The sequence below is a fragment of the Tachypleus tridentatus genome, chromosome 6 (assembly GCF_004210375.1).
Source record: "Tachypleus tridentatus isolate NWPU-2018 chromosome 6, ASM421037v1, whole genome shotgun sequence".
Taxonomy (NCBI): domain Eukaryota; kingdom Metazoa; phylum Arthropoda; class Merostomata; order Xiphosura; family Limulidae; genus Tachypleus; species Tachypleus tridentatus.
The window spans coordinates 135,169,653-135,189,537 of NC_134830.1; positions in this window are offsets into that span (position 1 = coordinate 135,169,653).

The window sequence follows — 19,885 nt, forward strand, 5'->3', positions numbered from 1 at the left end:
TCAAAAACAAACAAACATATTTCACAGAGAATTTGAATCTTACAAGGAAATAAAACAGGGGGTAGGCACCCCTTGCTAGTTGTCTTTGCCTGCGTGATATACTATGACGTCGATTCATGAACACACAATGAAGAGTTCTTCCATTAAAACGAATATGGATTTCCATGTACTTTTTCGTGGCAGTCTCTTAACACTCCTACGAAAAGTGGGGCCTAATAGGCCCCAGAGCAACTTGAAAAGTTATTAATATTAGGCTAATAATTTTGTATTTAAATGAAATTGCCATTTAAATCCATTAATGAATGGATTAACGAGATTCCCACTGTCCCTATCTACTATCTAGCGAAACCACAGCCAGGGGAACGAGCTTGGAGAAATCAGGACTAGAAACGTCTTTTCGTAGGAGTGTTAAACGAAGACAAGTTTCTTTCGGTCACAACTGGCAAATCGTTTCTCACTGAAGTACTTAACCGCTTGTTCCCCCAACACTTATTTTTTATTGTGACAATTAGATTTTTTTGTGTGTGGTAAAATTCTTGTTCTGCAAGAAATACTGGCACGGTATTAAACCACAAATATGTTCGCTGGGAAACGGAATGAGCCCTGTGAGAATATCTTATATCAAATATTATCGACATACAAGATTATAGAACCTTGGTGATTTACTGTGGTGATAGTCTTGACCTCATTTAATTTAACAGTGACCTTCCTGGCCACAGTGAGTGTACACAAGCGATCTTATTGTATTCAGTAAAGTTTTAATTAATAGGAAAGTATTTCATGAAGTTCCAAGCACATTGTGATATTAATTTAGATTATACTTCGCGATATATTTTACTTTTGTAATATTATAACAGCTAATGTCAGTCTAATAACAGTAACCTTGTTTATTTCTTATATTTCACTGAACTAACATGCAAAATGTTCTGGCATTTGTAAAAATTTTTTTTAATGAATAAACAGTGAACGATTTTTGTTTGTTTGTTTGGAATTCTACACTAGTAAGGTACATTTTTACATTTGTAAGATACAACCTCTATACTTGTAACGTACAGTTTCTAAACTTGAATAGACCTGATAAATTCTTGCTTCATCTATCATATAAGATGTAGATTAATATAATTGGTAAACGAATGGTGTTAACAATAAACAAATGATACATTGTTAACAATCTTTGCCGTGATTCTGATGAGTTGCAGCATAAGTAAAATTGATGAAAAATTACACTTAATCCAAGTATCCAGTACACATAGTAAAAGTTGTTGTGTTTTAGCAATATAAATTGCATATCAACCAATATACCTGTCGTATCCCAGCCAGTCTGAAGACTCTTCGTATTTAACGATAGGCCTCGCTGGAACTGCATATAGCAGATATAGAGTTGTTGGCAAATTCGTATATACAGTTCTTTATTTTCAATCAGCTGCCTTCCCTCTAGTTTTACACTGTTTATTAGGGACGGCTAGCGCAGATAGTTCTCGAGTAGCTTCGCTCGAAATTCAAAACAAACCAAACTTTCAATCAGAAGTTATGATTAACATCCATATATAGGATTTACTGTTTCACACGCTTCATTATTTTTAATTTCATAAACAACTAAGGAGATGTGATGAGCAACGAGGGTAAGAACGTATTTGTGCAATTATCTTTGTGGTCATCTCGTAATTCACACAAATGGAGTTTTGTTGTTACAGGACTGGCCGATTATACGTCATTCATACAACTCGTGAGGTAAGAGTTACCGGTGCAAAATACCACTAAACCTTCATGCACCTACAAAAAAGAACTGACCCATGGTGTGGAGTTAACAAAGCCATTTTTTCACCATCCTATAAGTGTGGCTTTAAAACCTGTTACGCTTCGTCCTGCATTAAAGACACTGCTCTCGGACAATCCTTTGTACTGCAGAGACGTGAACAACATTTGTTGAAGTTCGTCAGGGGCAAGGCCTGATGTGTCTGACCATCCATCTCTTTGACCTTTCAATTAGCTTTGTTTACTCTGTCAACCTGATTTATCTCCATTTCAATAAATATTTGTTTGTCCGTATCTGTTCATATACCGTCTGTAACTTTCTCTGTCTATATACTATCCTCGTAATATCTAAGTTCTTACATCATTTCGTTTATTTATCTTTCCTCTTCTATATCCATCAGCCTATTTATCAGTTCGCATGTTATCTAAACATTTCATTCACCATTGTCCTATCATTTCATCCGTCTGAGTTTGCTAAGTACGTATCCTTTCCTGCCTGTCTTTTTGTCTCTTTATCTGACTATAAAATTATATGGTTTTAAGTATTTGTGTGGGTTATGTCGGTAGTGAGTCACTACGGAGGTTCTCTAGCGGTGACAAACCCCAGGAGTCGACCGATTCAGGAAGTGTCGGTGCAATTATTTCTGTCAGCGAGTTCTTGCGTCGGTACTTACACCATCATGCACCAAGTGAGCAGCCAGCAGTGGTTGAAAGTGAACTCCGAGTGGTAAATTTCAGATTTCACAGTTTTCTGGTTGGATGCTTCCCGCCAAGTCCACTCCTGTTTTCATCTATCGTCTAACGGCTGGTGTCCTTGGCAGCCACGTGCAAGCTGTTCTTCCAGCTTCAATCACAAAATTTATATCACGAGCTTGCTCGATTTACCGTGAGCCTATTCTATTCTTCTCGAAAAAGCCAACCAGCCCTATCCATATGAATACTACGGACAATGATACAGTGGCTTGTTGAACAATACACACTTCACACCCACCTAAGCTATGAACACAAACTACTAGCCATGTGAAGATTGCTTATTGCTGTTTCTGACAATTCACCAGTGTAACTTAGGGTACACAGTGCCACTCTATTGGAGCTTCCTTTTCCAAGCGTCAACTTATTTTAAAGCTAATTCTAACGTGTAAAGAGTTCGGAGCGAGAAATAACCACTACGTAACTTATTTGCGATTATACAATTCGTTAGATCAAAATACCCAATGCTATAAATTGGGCTGTCTGTCAGTTCAAAATTAGGAACGAGTAAAGACAGACTAGAAATTAGGCACCCTCTCAACAGCACCCACCCACAACAATTTAGCTAGTCTAATCGAATACTAGGGATTAACCGACACTCTTATAACATACACATACGTTTGAGCTATGTTGTTGTTTTTTCCTTTTTTGCAGCAGTGGAAACGTAAATCCATGGATGACTAGATGCACAGACCAACTAATAACATTTTAATAACTGTTTTTATTAACTTATACTTCCTTGTTAAGTGTGTAACATAGAAAATACTAAAATATAAACTCTGTTAAAACAAAACACTTTCTTTCTGTCCAAACTAAGCCACCTTTCATGTTTGATTACGCGATACAGCCGTGTTTTGTCAGAGTGATACTATGAAATAAAGTAATTGTTTTTAAAAATTCTTCTTTTCACCGAAACTAACAACTTTCAAGCGTTTAACAAAACCATTTTGGAGACATTGTTAAATGCTATTTATAGATGAAATATGATGAAACGTGAAGATTACGATTTTTAAAAATATTATAACTGCATTTTCAGAGTTCAAATTAGAACGTCTTCCTTCTTGACCTCTAGCAGTCAGTCTGTGGACTGTTGTGCAGGGTATTATTTTTATCACATGCGGATTAATGAATAGATCAGAGCTCGTATAAAAGATGAAGTTTTGATATTTCTTATTCGTTATTAGGAACAATAATTAATCAAGATATGAAATAATATAAACTGTTTCGTAGCAATTAAGCAATGATATTATTGGTTTGTTTGCACAAATCTTGAATCTTGATGACAAGAAACCCACTTGAGATAAAAATGTATCTCAAAACGGTTGGTATGGGTATTAATACTTTTACTACTGAAGCAGAGAACAACGTTTCGACCTTCCTAGGTCATCATCAGGTTAACAAATCTACATAATGGGTTATCTGTACTCTGCCCCACCATGAGTATCAAAACTCGGTTTCTAACGGTGCGAGTCCCCAAAAATAAAGTTGTGCCAATGGGGTGGGCAGCAACATACCAATCTTTCTTCCTCAGTATGTTGCAAACAAATCCATTTCTCATCGCTTCTAAACTCAACGCAGAGGAATAAGTGAGTAAGTTATCAACGTTTGTATGACACAAGTCGGTGCGCAAACTGGTGCGTGCGTGCGGTTAACAGTGGAAGACGCGACAACAAATAGTCTTACATTAATTATCTCGTTCTATGGTTATTATTACATACTTATATTCCTTTTCCTACAGATATAATGAATCACACATAATACCTTCATAAACATTTAAATATATCAGAGGAGAAGCACTTCCTTAAGCCCTATTACAATGCAGTGACTTTCCCTCTACCAAGAGAAGTTCTCTCTCATGCTTCCACCAGTCAAACATGGCATTTTTACTCAGACATAATATTTACTAATCATACAATCACTTTCATTTGTACGTAGTAGCTAGTAGTAACTGATCCTATTTGAGGTAATATGCTATGATCTACCTCAGTGCTGAAGAGAGAAAGGAACCTCTGGAAATAGTTGTCACAGATACCATTTCTATTTGCAAGAATGATATTTGTTTGATTTTGATCAAACAGCTTTCTAATGAAGCAATATTTAAAATTAAACATAAAGGTTTTTAATAACACAGTACGACACTGATAATCTTTGATCGTCTATGTCACTGTACTGGCTTATTAACCCTAAAATTAGACCTAGCCACGTCAAGCTTATGACTTCTCTACTTCCAAGAATTCCATGTTTCTATTCAGAAAATTTTCTTAGACTAAAAAAAATGTAAAAAATTAGGTAAATAAACTAATAACGACAACATCCAACAAAACCAGTAGAATACCTAATAATCAAATAGTTATCATTAATTTGTAATCAAAGGAAGATACCAACACAGATAAAAAACTAAACAAGTTTCTCTAAGAAAAGTGAAAAAAAACAAGTACATCTTTGTGACAATCCACCAGAACCACTTTATACATTAATTACCATAATTAAAACCTCCTATAGTACAGTTTTGTATCATTGAAAATACAAAGTTGAATATTGACTTAATTTACTGTCACGATAAAATGGAGTTTCTAGTTATTGAGAACTCTCTATCGCCAATTACTAAAATGAAACCAGAATACATTCATCGCGGTAAACAGTATTTGCTTATTAGATATACACTGGTTTTTCTTAAACTACAGAACCCAACAAAATTACAACTACAGTGGAAAGAATACGCATCAATCTGAAAGAAAGCGAAGATCATTATATTAATGCATTGAATTACATAGATTGATATCTGTTAACTCGGAGTGCTACTGACACTCTATTAATCTTTTTATACAGCATTGTTGAGGGGGAAAAACAAACCACAATTTGACCGACAATATATCTTAATGGGATTACATGTTTAATAAAATTGTACATGAGCTAAAAGTTGCAAGTGGCAGCCTGCATGTGTGCACGGTAGCCAATATTAAGTGATTGTATTTGAGGTAACAAGTTAGGTTTTCTCTCAGTGCTGAAGAGAAGAGGGAGGCTGCTTGAAGCAGAGAAGGAAGTTGTGGGAACGGTTCTCCCTGATGCTCTAATCGGAGCATAAAACCCCAGAGAAAAAGTGTGGGATCCCTAGTGTAAAGAGTTCCCTTCTACCGCATAAGCGTATTTTCTCTAACAACTACGGTCTCTGTCAAAAGCACTAATTGCCTAAGTTCAAGTGGAAGTTTGCCCCCTGTGAGCTGGAAGAGTCACAAGGGAGACATTCACTTATTTTAATTTTTCCCAGTAAAGCTCTTTATCTTGGGCAGAATACTTATATATCATTTATCATGCTAGAAATTAGATATAGGACTTCGTGACGTACAGAAGAGAATAGGTTCAATATTGTACTGCACTGCTAATCTTGGATCGTGCATGTTACTGTATTGGCTTATTAAAACCCACTAACTCTAAAATTAAGCCTAGCCACTTCAAGCTCATGCACTTCTCATAGACAAAAAAAAAAAAAAAAAAGCGTAAAATTAAATAAATAAGCTAATATCGACAACATCTAACAAAACCAGTGGCTACCTTTTAATGGCATCCGAATAAAAGTTAAAACAATATTACAAATAATTCCCAAGTACTACGCGGACCAACGAGAAATATAATAATCTTTTGCGCTCAGATTTTCCAATACTGACTCGGGTAAGAAAGATTTGGTCTAGTTGAGAAATGCATATAAATTTACGTTCAAATTTTCTATTACTGGCTCCCTCTGGGGACACTTGGGTAAGTTAGAATTGACAAATATAGCTTGTACGTGTGCACACCAGCCACACAAATTTGATTAATTTGTAAAGTAAGATTCGTTTTAAATTCAAGAGCTTCGTTCAGCAAATTACGAGCGACATAAAAACTCCAGGTTATATTCTGAACATCATGTACTCTAGAATATAGCTCATTCTTTCAGTTATATAAACAAAATATATCCCTCTGGTGTCATTGCTCACAAACGAATCTTTTAATTCTAACTGCTTGTTTCAAATAGACAAGATAAATTACAGAGAAGTGAAATTTATGTAGATAAATAATGATAACTGAAAGCAAAAAATATATATATAGTCAAACTACAAACTTCAGAAGTATATGGAAACAAAAAACAGTATTCTTTATGTAATAAAAAAAGACTATTTTGTACAATACGTAAAAGATGTCGTTCATTAGGATTTTATGTACTATAAATTACGTAGTCCAATGGACACCATGTTAGGCCTACAACACGGTTTGAACTGATCACGAAACGAAAAGATAGACTTATAATACACTGGTTTAAATCTGGTCCTGTAATTAGAACGATAGACTTATAATACACTGTTTTAAATAACCAGAACGATAGACAGGTAGAACTGTTTGCTCATCATACTATGTTGTACGACGTTTAAAAAGTAATAATCGTATAATGGCAACAAATTCGGAGGGTAGAGTGGGGTCCCCCGTAGACTACTTAAGTTCTCGAGCCCGTTATGGTGCGTGTCTGCAGATTTACAACACAAGAAACCGAGTTTCGATACCCGTGTTGGGCTGAGCACCACAGAGACCATTGTGTAGCTTTGTGCTTAACTACAAACAAAAAATCATTTTGTTATATATCTAGTTGAAAGGAAGTAATTATGCAATACATTTTCAACATAACTTGTACACGAATTCCAAATAACTTCATTACAAATTTAGTGTACGTGAAACAGTGTTACGTGATTGGTAATATTTCTTCAACAAAACTTACAAGTTTATAACATGTCATTCATTATTATAGTTTTACGTAAACGCTTTACACAAAGTCCTGTTTGGGTAAACACTCATAATTTCAAAATGGATGGATGAAGCTATTTGCCACGTGTTCTGTAAGAATAATATACCTTGTAGTCCAGTATTATTGCTGATGAAATATGAGGGATACTAAACCCTTCCCCCCTATATAACTTACGTTTTTGACCTTATCGTAAAAATACACTTTAAAAATACGTAAGATGTCCATTCTAGATAAGTCAAAAGCGTACTAAAAATAAAAATAAATCAACCTATCGTAGGAGATGGACGGAATAATGTATTGGGTTTCTTGTTTATTTTTAGTATCTGAAACTGCTCGTGTGATGAATAACTTAGAAGAATACATGAGTAGTTTCAATGCTACTGGTTCTGTAAATCCGATATAGATACTGATTCACTGTAGTGAGCGAAAGACAGCTTACTACGCCATACGCATAAACCAGAAGCATATTACCTAAAAGATACGAAGAGCGAGATTTTGTTTACAATTTCTTATTCCAGAATGTACTGTGCCTTTCCACCGTGAAGACATGGAGAAAATAACCAAATGTAAAGTTACATTCGAGTGTTTCCTGTATTAAGTGACACTCGTCTTGATGTAGTTGGAGTTTCGCAGTGATAAGTGTTATGGACTTACACGAACGCTGCTATTCTACACGGACCAGCAGTTTTATTTAGCAGCTCCGGATTCACTGACCTTTCGGCGAGAAGAACCACGTTGCACGCATCAAGGGTTTAATCGAAAACTCTACTCCATTTTTCATTGCTGGTCTACAAAAGAACTTTTTTTTTTGTTGTTGTTGTCGTCAGTCGGGCACCAACATCCACTAAAACAGCACCTAATGGATTGCCTAGGGTTGGCTATCGGCACGTGCTAGGATGGCTTCTCGTGAAAGGACGGAGACGAGTAAATGAGTCGAACGAGCGAATGGTAACAAGGAAAGTGAAACGTTGGCGGCTGAAACTGCAGATCTCCACACATCACGTGTCAGGCAGCTAACTCATCTTCTAACCAAGACGTGTGTAACAAAGAACCAGGAGACACCCAAAGTGCCTGGATGCATCATCGTCTTACTCAGAAAGCGGCTTCAGACAATGGCTGTTTGAACCCTCTATCCATGCTATTACTTGGACAGAGCTAGAAGCCACGCGATATGGCTTCCGGTCCATTCGGCAGCACATTGCTGCCAACGTCCGCCTCCCGCTCGGAGATTTCTTTCTCCATAGCAAATGGATTGCTATTGTGCGATATTTGTTATTACTAAAGTAGCCTTGTTTGCAATGATCCATCAAAGTAAGGTTTCGTGTTTCCGACATAAGGTCAAGAGGTGAGCTGTTAGAGATAATGACTCCACATGATTCTTATCCTCCTTTCGTTGCTCATTTCACTAGACTATCTGCGACTCGTTTATGTTGACGTTGGAAACCAAAGAACTGTCGGATTTAGCCCATGAAATTCAAATTAGACCCTATTACCAAAACGAAACCATATATCCACAGTCATTACGTTCTACTAAGAATTAAAATCTCTCTCTACAGTCCTTTAGACAGTACACAAACATCGATTCCAACTTCAACAAAGAAGTGAAAACGATTTTTCCACAGAGCTGTCTAAAATCTCTACAGAACAAATTATCATCTTTTAAACTCAAGCGTTTCTGGGTCTTCCGAAACGTTACGTTTATCCATCTGAAATGAATTAGCCGCTCTTTATGAAATATCGAAACCAAAGCATTTAGACACAGAAAGTAAATGAAGAAAAGCTGGAAAAAATAAAAACAAGCTACAAGTATTTATTAATGTCAATTTCAGAAGCTCTTCTTGTCAAAAAATATTATTCGGGTATGGTCGCTGACCTAAAGCGCCCCAACGACGTCACAAAGTCAACGATTTGTTGTTTTAAATACGTTATCATTGAAGAAAAACATCTTGATTTTATTTATAGATGATTTTAAATAATTGAGTTTTCCTGTTTATGAAAGAAAACTGTTTTCGTATCGTAAGAAATCTTCCTATGGCTAAGACTACTAAATGTTTGTCAATAATGAACGTTTCTTGCGTTTCAGAAATAGCAAGCCTTAATGTAGTTAATAAAGTTTGGAGAACTGAATATATCAACCATATTTAATTTCAAAAATCAAAACTACAATCAGCAATTTTCTTTACAAGATTACATTAACTTGCTGGTATTTCTCTTATCAGTGTCTCAGATAATACAAATAAATAATGTAGTTTAAGGTCCAGTATAACTTACAAGAACAGCTTGAACGTGTATTCTAAAATTCGTTTGACAAGGATAATTTAAGGGTATATATCTTCCACTTAAATAGAAGAGCTTGTGTGCATATTTTAAACTTCTTTTGGTAAGGATAATTTGTTTGTTTATAGTTAAGCTAAGAGCTACATAAAGGACTATGTGTGCAATACTCACCACGGGTATCGAAACTCGGTTTCTAGCGTTGTAAGTCCACAGACATACTACCGTGCCACTGGGGGCGGTAGAAAGAAGTTGGCCATGTATGTCTCAAACTTTTCTTAAGGATGAACACTCGAGGGTATATCTCTAACTTTTCTGTATATCTGCAACTCCTCTCGTAGAAGATAGTCTGAGAATATATCTTCAACTTATCTTGATAGGGTCAGTTTAGCGTGAATGTCCCACTTCTCTTATCACAATTTGGTGAAGTGCGAGTTCCAAGTTTCTTCTTTACCTGAAATAATAGTTACTCCGTCTTCTACATAAGAAAGACACCTCAGTGACTCTATCTTATCGAGTATTCGTTTTAGTGTATATTAGCAACACTGCTATTAAATGCTATAGTCATAGTGAACATGAATGAATACATCCAAAAAATGAAAAAAATCCTATCAGGCTCAAACAAATTTAAACCAATAGACGCAAATCCAACAAAAGCACACGAAACGCAACTAAACAAAATACTACTAAAAATGAAAAAAGCCAACAATTTCAAAAATAATTTTCTCCTACCTACGCAAGACCGACTCACGCACACCACAAATATACAGCATCCCCAAACCTCATAAACCAATGGTCGTGTCCACTACGACCAATAATGTTTACATATGAATCGTTTAATTTCTTGTTTCTGATGACAAGTGGACAAGCACCTTTACCATGCCTCTAAAAACCGAAGTACAAAATAATTCTAAGTGCTCACATATTTAGTAGTCGTTCTTTGTTACATTAAAGGAAACTTTTGGCTGCTTCAGAATCTGAATAGTAGTAAATAATGTATTCCTTTGTTTGCTGTAAAGCATTGGGGGTGGGGCAAACAATATATACTAGCAGAGACCTTTTACAGGGAGTTCCAGAACATTTAATAATAGTTGTAATACTGAATAGTGTATGCTAGTCTTGACTCGTTAGAAATGTTCGAAACTTGATGGCATACTTAATACTAAATAGCATGTAATAATCTTGAATCTTTAGAAGTTCTGGATACATAAAAATAAAATTAATACTAAACAATATTGTGTAAAAACTATGAATCATTACAAGAAAGTTTTGGATAGATTATAATATACTTAATACTAGACAATGTGTAAAAACCATGAATTGTTGGCATAAAGGTTTGGATATATAACAATACACTTAGTACTAAACAATGTGTAAAAACTATGAATCATTCATTACAAGAAAGTTTTGGATAAATAACAATATACTTAATACTATACAATGTATACAAACTATGAATTGTTGGCATAAAGTTTTGGATAGATAACAATTTACTTAATACAAGACAATGTATAAAAATCACGGATTTTTAAAAGAATGTTTTCGGTTGATAACAACATATCTAATAGTGACGATGTGTATAAATCATGAATTTTTAGAAGGTTTTGGGCTCTTAACAGTATGCTTGGCATAAATAATAATACATCAGAATGATGACTTCTTAGATCGAAGTTCGAATCCTTAACAATACAACTAAATATGTACAAGCTATTTACACAAAAATGAGCACATTTATGAACTTTAAATAAATCTAAATAAAAATAATTCTTATATGCTATGGACAATGAAACAATTTACTGAGCAACGTAGCCCCAGGTTCAAAAAATAGGTTATTGTGTTTATTGTCAATAACTGGTGTGGTTTGTATTCCAGAAGGTTCTTTTCTGTCCAAGGATGTCTTGTTCATCACTTTGTAGTAACGTTGTAGCTCAGTATTGGTAGTGCATACTTAACTGTAACTAATCACGAGCAGGCTAGTTGATTGTGTATGTTCTGAATACTTGAAGCAGGTCCAATCAAAGCTGCTTCTGTTTTGAGTGCGAGTTACGGGGCTGAATAGGAGTTTGAAAAAGTGCGTCAGTGTCAGTGACGTTTGCTGCCATCTGGGCTGAGCTGTGGTCTTAACGAGGCCGACGCAAAATTAAATCCACGCACTGAACCAGAGAGCAGATGTGTCGGCCGTTCTGGACCCGGCTCTTCCTTTGATGACAAGGATTTCACGCACCGCCTGTCTCTTGGCTAATTGAGATAGCTTCCACAGTCTGTGCACGTCCAACTTGGACCAGAACGGTCCCGATTATGTACTATCAGGACTTCAACCAAACTGAAATCGTGAACTGAATGATATTTTTTTTTGGTTCGATAACTGTCGTTTATTCTAAGAAACTTCAATAAAATATATTGTTAAAAAAAGAAAGAAAAAAGTTGGTTGAATGATCTATATTTAACAAAGAACTGCTGAATTCACACCCAAAGTGACTAAACATTTTTCTTTGTTCTATTTTGGTAGTATTGTTTTTTATTTCTATCACCTTTAACATTTCTTAATTTTATCTCCCTCTTCATATACTCAATATTCACACCCAAAGTGACTAAACATTTTTCTTTGTTCTACTTTGGTAGTATTTGTTTTTGATTTCTAACACCTTCAACACTTCTTAATTTTATCTCCCTCTTCATATACTCAATATTCACACCCAAAGTGACTAAACATTTTTCTTTGTTCTACTTTGGTAGTATTGTTTTTTATTTCTATCACCTTAAACATTACTTAATTTTATCTCCCTCTTCATATACTCAATTTGTTTGTTCCTTTAGTTAATTTTAATCCTCTTCAGTTATTCCACGTTAAACCTACCTGCTTAAAGCAACGGTATGAGACTGACAAACCAATTTTGACAATTTGTCAGGCCTCAAACAGGAACAGACCAGAACATTGCGTGTAAATACGCGTAATTCTTATTTAAACGACATGAAGATAATCGCTAGAACTGTTAGCATTCGATCACGTTTACATACTTGAAAGGCCTATCCTGTTAATTAAGAATGTTTACTGTTGCTACAGTTACCGATTGTTACTAAAGATGTTGACACGAATTATGGATTTATTCTTGAAATAGTTATTATACCAATTTACGTATTAATACTTCCTTGTGGTTGAAAGTAGATACTTTGCTTTCCTCAAGTTTCAATATCATCTCTAATTATTAATATGTCTTATTCTTATGGCTTACTCGATGAAAACAAATAAGCATAAGGCTTTATGTCCAAAACCGGACATCCGTTGTTGAGCCACGCCCTATTCGAATAGTTGCAAGGGCTACCTTATATTAACATCGTGATATATTCATTCTCACTATTACAAAGACTATTTACATTTGTATTACACCATATTTTCACAATTACAATGGTCAATTTTATATCGTTCTCACACTTGAGGGTGGTTATTTCGTACACGTTTCGAATGCTATCTTGGAGAATGAAAGTACCTATTTAATGTTAACAGCGAAGCTCATTGTGTTAGCAGCAAACCTTATTGTTGTTCGACATCCAATGTTAAAAGCAAAGTTCATTGTTGTTTTTAGTGTTAGAAGCAAGTCATATTGTTGATGAAACTTTATAGAATGGACGGCAAATGCCTGTTGTGGAGATACAAGTGTAGAGGACGACTATCGAAACGTCGTCCTCCACACTTGTGTCTCCACAACAGGCAGTTGCTGTCCATTCTACAAAGTTCCATCATGAGTGCTCTTCCTAAATAATCTATCAAAGATAGGCTTATTGTTGTTCTCTATATCTGGTGTTAGAAGCAAGACTTATTCTTGTTCTCTACATTTGGTGTTAAAAGCGAGGCTTATTGTTGTTCTCCATATCTGGTGTTAGAAGCAAGAGTTATTGATGTTTTCGATATTTAGTGTTAGAATCAAGGGTTACTGTTGTTTTCCATATTTAGTGTTAGAAGCAAGGGTTATTGTTGTTCTCCATATTTAGTGTTAGAAGCAAGGGTTACTGTTGTTCTCCATATTTAGTGTTAGAAGCAAGGGTTACTGTTGTTCTCCATATTTAGTGTTAGAAGCAAGGGTAACTGTTGTTCTCCATATTTAGTGTTAGAGGCAAGGGTTACTGTTGTTCTCCATATTTAATGTTAGAAGCAAGGGTTATTACTGTTGTTCTCCATATTTAATGTTAGAAGCAAGGGTTATTACTGTTGTTCTCCATATTTAGTGTTAGAAGCAAGGGTTATTACTGTTGTTCTCCATATTTAGTGTTAGAAGCAAGGGTTATTACTGTTGTTCTCCATATTTAGTGTTAGAAGCAAGGGTTACTGTTGTTCTCCATATTTAGTGTTAGAAGCAAGGGTTACTGTTGTTCTCCATATTTAGTGTTAGAGGCAAGGGTTACTGTTGTTCTCCATATTTAATGTTAGAAGCAAGGGTTATTACTGTTGTTCTCCATATTTAATGTTAGAAGCAAGGGTTATTACTGTTGTTCTCCATATTTAGTGTTAGAAGCAAGGGTTATTACTGTTGTTCTCCATATTTAGTGTTAGAAGCAAGGGTTATTACTGTTGTTCTCCATATTTAGTGTTAGAAGCAAGGGTTATTACTGTTGTTCTCCATATTTAGTGTTAGAAGCAGATTACACCATGCGTTTTCAATTAACCAGAAAATATTTTCAATATTTTTTGTTCCAGTTTTAAAAATCATGATTTTTATGGTATTTCTCAGCCGATGGTAGCAAACAGTGAAAATAATAAAAACATGATACCAACGTTTCATGTATGCAATAAATGTATTTATATACGATTTAATGGAAGAAACAAAACACGTTCTACAGGTATTAGATGGATCATATGTCCACCGAATAGGTGGAGCTTTTTTTTTTTTTTCTTGAAGTCTTACACAAATAAACTTATTGTGCACATAAAACGTTGGTATCATGTTTTTATTATTTTCATTTCAACAATGCACAAGTGCTGTCAGTCTGATATCTTCCACAGTAATAGCCCAAAAGAGACATTGTGGAGCAAGTCGAGTAATTAAACTCTTTTCAACGTTCTGTTCAACTGCTGTTGGTTTGCTTTGAGAACAAGAAGAGTACAGCCTAATTCTAGAACTGTAATGTACAAACACACAGAGGATTCGTTGCGGTGTCAGAAAACTACATGGTTCGTTGAGCACAACCCCACCCATGTGCACGGAAACATCAGATGACATTTCAGAGACAAAAGCAAACGTCCCTCTGACGAATTCTACAAACACACTGTCGGATAACCAGACATCTGGTCCGAGACGACAGGACAAAAGCGGTCATGACCTCATACAGTCTGCAAAGGGGAAGATAAGTTCGAGCAGATAATGAATTGATGATCTTTGGAGCGTCACTGTAAAGTTTAGAAAACATGGCGACTGCTTCTCTCATCTCTGGTTGGACCAGACAAAGGTGTCCCAGGTTCTTTGTCATCAAACGTGTCTTGTCTGTCGCCCTAACTGTGGCGGATTAACTGGCAGGTGTAATCTTCACACTCACCTCTCCAGAGGTCTCTGTTAAATAGCGCCATGCAGTACACAACTTTATACAATTGGTGACTACGAACAGCAAATGAACTGAATCTGCCCTTTCTCCGTCGGCATGACCCAGAGAAATTCAGATTTCCAACACTTCTAGGGGAAATACACATCCTCAGACCTCGTCAATGGCTCAACATGGGAACAGACAAAGAAGAGGATACGGATGGTGCTTTAAGCCAATTAAGATGTACTGTCCTTAGAATCCCTGAATACAAGTTCCCTTTGAAGATGTGAGTGCCGACAAGGACGTGAATGGTCAGATCTCTGAATTAAAGCCCTTATTATCCCCCTGCGGTGTTTTGGCCAATCGCACAGTGATTGCACTTTTTTATTCTTTTTTCCTCTAGCGATCGGTTTCTGCCTTTCTAGGCTGGGATGGACCTAGTTGTTGTTATGAATAGCTCTCTGCCTGCTTTTTTATGGCCGCTCAGAGACAACTGGGAATAATTTTATAGATCAAGCGAACATTTTCACGTGCACATCTTCAGCACCAGTTACCTTTAAGGCTTAGCGGGTATCGTCATCTTCAAAAAACGGTAAATTGTTCTTTGCTGCCTCTAATCTTAACAGACTCAAGAGAGACACGAACACTACGAGTCGTGGTGCAGTATAATGTTTTACCAATCACGGTAGATATTTTCAGTAGCCTGTTAATGTAACTGATCTTCAGTAGTGTACTGATTCAGTAGGAATCTAAGTCTTTTTTAAGTGTTATAACTTTCCTTAAATATTGTTATTTTTCCATTGTATTTTTGAATGTTAAAGAAGTATCGGTAAAGTAACCTTTTTCTTGATAGCAGACGAAGCACGAATACATGCAGACTATCGAAGATCTAGAAAATATCACTAAAATTGGGTAATAAATCATTCTTTGATACTGTGGTAGTGATCTACCACTACAATGTTTCCCAAAGTGGGAGCAGCCAAAAATGCGCCGAAAACAAAGATTCTGAAATAATTTTAATTCTTAATAAACAGTAATCCGATAAAAATTATGTTGAATTAATTTATCACTTAATTAATATAGTATGTTGAAAGGAGATGTTGTTTCTTCTGTGGCAATGTTGTTCAATCACCATGCTAAAGTTATAGGTTGGGGTAGAGGGATTCAAACTATTTTATTCGTGTCAAGACTAAAAGAGGTTGGGAACTACTGCACTAGTCTGTTAGGCCCTGAGCCCTTCCTTAGCTTTACTACCTTGACGTTAACCACCCTACAAACATTTAGGGCTAACCGACCGCTTTAAACTAAACTAACCTAAACTGATGATATTTTTGTGTGCGTGTCTTTTCAAGTTTTTTTAAACATGTACCTGTACTTCTTTCTTGTATGCATCATCATAATGTTAAACTGAGCCTCATCTCTTAAAATTCAAAATAAAGGAAAATGATATGTTTATACGTTTCCAGATAATATTATTATGTATGATATTTGCCTTCACCACTAGAGGACACGTATAATTATTTTATTCGACTGCAAAAGTATCGCTTTCTTTGTCTTAAAGTGGTTTGCTGGGTCTTGAATGTAAAGTTAAAGTTTCTTTACTTTGTTAAACTGCTGAGACACGTTTGTGTTTCACAGATTAAAAGGTTTGTTATATCAACCATGTTTTATCCCTCTACCGAGATAAGCGTGAGTCTATGTGTTATTTTTTTATTAAGTTTCATTATCTTTTAACATTAGTTGTGAAGTATTACTGAGCATTAGGCCTATTATTCATTCAGATGAGACGGCTCTTTAAAATCAAACAGTATGAAGGACTAAAGTTAGTTCTATATTAAAGGTACGTGAGTTTTACATACATAAAGGTTGCCTTTTACATGCCTTTTGAATATTTTCACGATGAAAGAAAATGGGTAAAAAAATCATATTAACACAGAAACCGGGTTGCGCAACAAAAGGGCGAATTTGAACGAGACCGTATCGACTGCACACACAAAGCAACTAAATGCCGGTAATTAATCTAAAATTAAGGCTGAAAGAAATATTTAGTTACTTCTAATTTACTTACTTGTACATAGTTTTTTTTATGCAGTTTTAAGTACTTTCAAGTCGGAAGCGTACTAAGTTATCGTAAAAAGTCCGAATCTAAAGAATTTCTTCGAACTTTTTAAAAGAGTATTCACTAGAATAGCCGGTTTCTACAACATAACGTTTTTGTGTCACCAGATTTTGAATCGTCTACCTCCTATTAATTGAGGCGAAACTGTATCATTGTGCTAAACAAAAGCGGAAAAACTTCATTCAATACGCAGCTAATGCAGGTAAGAATGTCACAATTTATTGCTTGCGAGTGTACGTGGCCCTCAATACAGAGGTGCTGTTCAGCAGGTGTGGGACCAAACTTATTGTACCGATTGGATGCCATATAAATTTTGTGAATTGATAATTAGAGCGAAAAAGTGGCAGGTATTATGAAAAAAAAAAATTAGTATCAGAATATAATGTCGTTATGTACGTACATTCTTCCAGCGTTTTTCCCAGTAATACTACAAAACTATTGGCAACTCGCATGTGAAACGTGTAGATATGTAGGTTTCACCCAGAAGATGTTTTTTTCATCAAACATTCGGAGGCGTAAACTTTTTTAGTGTACCGAATTAATGCGCAGTTCTTAGTAGTTATATTCAGTTACTTTAGATAGCGTGGTTGATGGTGTGCATATATATATATTTAAGCGCAAGACTAGACAATGGGCTCTGCTTTATTCGCTGCAAGGATCAAATGTCTAATTTTAGGTCATCTCTTACCCCCCCCCCTCTCATTCTGGGTCGCAAAATTTTCAAAATACCGGAATTGTTTCCACACTCTGTCGGGCACACAACGTTAATTCCTGTTTAAACTAAAACATGCTCTCGCACGAAGTAGGTTGCATCTAGCGGACTGAAGTGGTGTGTGTGTGTGTGGTATAAATAAATATATTTTCTGTAGAGCAAACCTTCTTTTAACTTCAACGTTGTCGAAGGATAAGGCCCGTCTAGTCGTCTGTTGTTGCTTTTGTTTTTAATTAAACGCAAATACAATAAGATTAATATTAGTGGTTTAACATTGCTAAATAGAAATATGTTAATAATCACGTGTAGTAGATAATACAGACATAAATCGTATATTTAGTTAACCATTTTTATATTATAATCCTTATGTTTAGTCATGAATAATACTCACGACTGTAAACTTGAGCTGAAGCAATTTTTAAATGAGTAACGTTAACATGTTTTGCTACTTAGTAACGAAATGATATCTCTCTACTAATCCGCCTTTCCATGAAAATAATGAGTCGAGTCTCTGTTAAACAGACTCATTTACGAGATGGTGGAACTTGTATTTAACATGTGAAAGTAAAAATGTTTATGATAAACACAGTACTGAAGATCAGTTACATTAACAGGCTACTGAAAATATCTACCGTGATTGGTAAAAGATTATACTGCACCACGACTCGTAGTGTTCGTGTCTCTCTTGAGTCTGCTAAGATTAGAGGCAGCAAAGAAGGTTCTCGACTCGCAGTTTGAAAGTTCGGGGTTCGAATGCACGCCTCACCAGAAATTCTCGCCCTTTCAGCTGTGGGATGATACAATGTGATGCTCAATTTCACTATTCGTTAGAAAAAGTTTGTTTGTTTTGAATTTCGCGCAAAGGTACTCGAGGGCTATCTGCGCTAGCCGTCCCTAATTAATAGTGTAAGACTAGAAGGAAGGCAGCTAGTTATCACCACCCACCGCCAACTCTTTGGCTACTCTTTTACCAACGAATAGTAAGATTGACCGTAACATAATAACGCCCTCAGATTGCGAATCGAGCGCCCTGACCAACTGGTCATTCCAGCCAGTAAGTTTTATGAAACGTGCGATTGTTGTTGTTTTTCTCAGTTCTTTAAGTACAAACAATTTAAAGTATTAATTACATTTTAAAAATGAATATATATTAAAAATATTATAAAATAAAATGTGTAGATGTCTGCCTCGCCAAGGTTAACTAAGTTAATATCATAACAGTGTAAGTGGCTGTCATAACAGTAAAATAATCTAAGAACGAAGATCACTGTTATACAGTTACTACATGTACGACGTATATTTATCTGTAACTGTTACAGAGTTATTTATACGATGTATATCTGTGTGACCCTTTTAGAGTTACATATACAACTGTTATACAGTTACTACATGCACGATGTATATCTATGTGTGTAAGAGTGTTACTTACTAATACAGTTACCCGTAATAACTTCGTTTGCATTGTAACCGCTCTCGTAAATTTTGTGAGCATATCTGTCACATATGCCTTTGGAAATTCAGGCCTAGAATCGAAGTCGAAAGTTAAATGGTGGGTCTGTTTTGATCAGAGCTGTTGGAAGAACCATCTGATGCGCAACTTTCCTTTCACTCACTTCTTGTGAAGGCTTGAACCACATGGTTATAAATATCGAGGCGTTGTTCTATTGTTTTACCAAACTATAATAGATCCTATACCTAATCCTCTCTCCAGCCCCTTTTTACCCACACTCAAATACCTCAGGTTTCCTTTTAAGATCTTATCAAGTTAAGCAGAGGGCATTCTTTGCATAAATGTTGTACGAAATTCGTGGTAGAACAGCCGTTAGGCTCGTAAAGTTGAAGAGTGACGTAAAATATTAGACGTACATTATTTAAAATGTTCAAATACGTTGCGAACTTAACATCAAATAGAATATGCAGTGAAACCTCGGTACGCGCGTTTACGCATCTCATTTGTAAAAGTGAACTCTGTTAGCCATAGGAATCG